The 3,916-nt window shown below is 34.3% G+C and overlaps 1 protein-coding gene across 2 annotated transcripts in view; it reads left to right on the top strand.

The window, feature by feature from the left end:
* Nucleotides 1–3,916, top strand: part of LOC118765033 (beta-1,3-galactosyltransferase 2-like) — a 33,474-nt gene that overhangs the window by 16,768 nt on the left and 12,790 nt on the right. The gene's annotated exons all lie outside the window — the stretch shown is intronic.

Raw genomic sequence — 3,916 nt, 5'->3', positions numbered from 1 at the left:
TATATATATGTACGCTTGTGTGTTTATGTATATGTAGGTATGTAGTTATATGTGTATGTATGTATATTTATATATACATATGTGTAAATAAGTATATATGGGTATGTTTATATGTAGGTATCCGTTTGAATAATGGGTAACTGCACGTATATATTATTATTATTATTATTATTATTATTATTATTATTATTATTATTATTTGAGTATGCATGTATGTATATATGTATATGCCAGTATGCATGTATGGTTTTATGAACATAAGGAGGCGCGTGTGTGTGCGGATGTGTATGCATGTGTTAGACATATGTATACATTTAGGCATGTGTGTACTTATGTGTATATATAGATGCGCGTGTGTGTGTGTGTGTGCATGTGTACGCATGTATGTATGTATGTGTGTGTATATATATATATATATATATATATATTTTCATAAAGCCTCCCGTGATATATATATATATATATATATTATATATATATATATATATATGTGTGGTGTAATATATATCTTTCTCGTAGGCGGGAAAGATATGCTATAATATACATCTGGAAGATCCTGGAGAGAAGTGTCCTAAACTTTGGCATCGAGAGTTACGCAAATGCCAGAACTGGGCGCCACTGCGTGGTGTCTATGACTCCAAACTTGCCATCAAGATGTAGGACAAGATTCTGTGATAGCCTGGGCTTCCGAGGCCCACAGCTCTTCAATATCCTCCCGAAGAACCTGAGAGACCTGCATGGGGTGGATACAGATGTCTTTAAAATGAAGCTGGATCTCTTCCTGTCAGGTGTCCCAGATGAACCAACTTCACGGCAGGAGGGGCAGATGATGGCAGCTGCATCGAACTCTCTCATGCACCAAATAGCAATTGCTAGAAAGCCTTCATGAAGTGAAACCAAGTAGCAACACCAAATGGCGGTGCCCCAGCATGGCACAGCTCATAAGCTGAAACTAGAATCAATCAATCAATCAATCATATATATATATATATATATATATATATATATATATAATGTTGAAGATTGCGGTTAATTCATTCTCTCTTACCTGTTGTGTCAGCCTTCCAATTGCTGTTTTTACTGAGATCTCCCTTTTTAGTAGAAGAAATAGCTATAACCCTTTGACTGCTATTTCAAATTCGGTATGTGGTAAGGCAATTCGTTGCTAAACCTTATGCTTAGTATATATATATATATATATATATATATGATATATATATGTGTGTGTGTATGTGTGCATGTGTATATATGTATGAGTGTATATGTGTATGTATATGTATATGAATGTATATGGTATATATATATGTATGATATGTGTATATGTATGTATATGTATGTATGTGTATGTATGTGTACATGTATATGTGTATATATATTAATTAGTGTATATGTATGGACTAGTCTTCTGTGGGTGTGTTGAGGTATGTATGTGTATGCGTGTATGTGAATATACGTGAATGTATGTAGATGTAGGCGTGTATGAATATAACTTGTGCGTGAGTGTACGTGTGAATGTGTGGGCGTGAGTAAGTGCTTGCGTTCGTATCAGTAAGTTGATAGAAAAACAGTATCTTTAGAGATCCCTTGGGACAAGTTTGACCGGTCAAGATAAAAATAAAGATATAAACTAAAGTAGTTAATAAAATTAAAATAAGAGAATAAAAATGTGTGTGTATGTGCGTGCATGTATATGCATTTGTATATATATGTGCGAGTGGGTATACATATGTGTATGTATGTGTATGTGTTTGTGTATCTGTGTGTACGTACATGAGTATATGTAGATATATGTATATATATATATATATATATATGTATGTGTATGTGTACGTATGAATGTATATATATATGTATGTATATGTGGGTATGTATGTATATGTATAGATATATGTGAATAGGCGGGTGTGTATATGTGTATGTATATGTATATGTATATATATATATGTAGGTGTACAAGTGAGAGTCTCCCCACTAAAACTTTTCTATTTATATTTTTTTATTTTTTTATTTTTATTTTTATTTTTTATTCTTTTATCTACTTTACCACCGATTCCTTTGACCACTCCCCTAATAATGACAGTTTTGCGCCATGCCTACCCCCAAAAAAGTCCCCCACCACCACCCATTTTAACCTGCCTAAATGTATAAATACCAAAACAACTCTTGTCTAATTGCTTCCTGATGATTTCTTTTGAATGAAACAGTTCTAGTCCTGTAGAAGCTCCTTCTATAAAATAAAAAAATATATATACATATATAGATATTATATATATATATATATATATATATATATATATATATATATATATATATATATATATATATATATATAATATATAATATAATATATACACATATATATATATATATATAGATATAATTATATATATATATATATTATATATATATATATATAATATATATTATATGTATATATATATATATACATAAGTTGTGGATATACATAAGTTGTGGATTCGTAAAGATACTCCCAACGAATTCGATGTGGCCTATGGGTAGTTCGGATAGCGCGCAGATAGCCGATTTTTTGGGTCGGAATCTATATTCTCTACGAATTATCCGACCAATTCCCGGACATCGCGGGCGGCCTGTATCGTGACGATTGTCTGTTTTACCTGCAAAACACCACGAACAGAATCGTACAGAAAACTAAAAGTAGGTTAGCTAGGTTCTTTAATAGAATGGGCATGAATATAGTTTTTGATAATGAACTTACTAAGGCTAATTTCCTAGACGTCACACTAAAACTCCATAGCGATTCATACTGCCCTTACCATAAGCCTTCCACTAATTTAAAGTATGTCAGTGTCTTCTCCAATCATGCCAAAACTATAACAGACAATTTGGTTAAAAACATCTCTCTAAGATTGTCTAATTTGTCCGCCAGTGTCGACATTTTTATGCAGAAAGCGGAATTTTATAACGCCGCGCTATCCAAAGCCGGTTATAGGCAGAAGGTAGTATATATTGATCCAGCCCTTCCGATGCCACCATTCGGTCATCAGGATAGGGCCGTCTATAATAACATAAATAATTTAAGTAGTGATGGGAGCGGGGGGAGTGTTGGAGCAGGTACTTCTGGATTTAATTTAGGGAACATAGATAATTTACGGTCCGGGGGACGTCATACTAAGCCAAAACCTTTTATTCAACCTAGAATCACCCACCTTAATGTCAGAGCTGGCTCCCCGACCCATCACAAAAATAGGAATAAACATATCTGGTTTGTAATTCCCTTTGGTAAGCAGATTAGAACTAATCTTCCCCTCCTGTTTCGCCAAGCCATTGCCAGTAACTTTCCCAGAAATTCCAAATATTACTCCACGGTTAACTCACATAAAGTTAGGATAGCTTTCTCCAACACAAAAAACCTTTCCCAGATAATCGCCTCCCATAATAATAGGCTGCTTATTAAGACCCTATCACCATTGTCCGGAGGCGCAGCTCCGTCTAATTCCAGTTTAACGCGCAGTAGGAATAATAATAGTAGTAATAATGATAAAAGAGCCAGTACAGTGACTGGTAATCTCAGTACCAACCAGGGAGTAAATAATAGGATTAACGATAGAAGAAATGGTGATGTTAATAACGTTAGTAATGGTAATAGGGAGGTGAGCGCAGTTCGGGTCATTAATGTAGAGAGTCCTAATAGCAACTTTAGCAACGTTTCCGACAATAGTAGGTCCACGGATACTAGCAATCACAGCGTTCTCAGTGATAGGGAATACACAGGGGATAGTCCGTTAATTAGTATTGATAATGAGGAGTATAATGTAGTAGGCGGCCGCAGTTCTCACAGTCAATATAGTAATAGGAACGCAGTATTAATATCAGAAGCTAATCCAAATAAATAAGGTTCTTGTCTAGTAACTCCAAGATCAGAAATGCCATTTAC

The sequence above is a fragment of the Octopus sinensis genome, linkage group LG10 (assembly GCF_006345805.1).
Source record: "Octopus sinensis linkage group LG10, ASM634580v1, whole genome shotgun sequence".
Lineage (NCBI taxonomy): Eukaryota > Metazoa > Mollusca > Cephalopoda > Octopoda > Octopodidae > Octopus > Octopus sinensis.
This window is presented reverse-complemented; position numbering and strand designations above follow the sequence as displayed.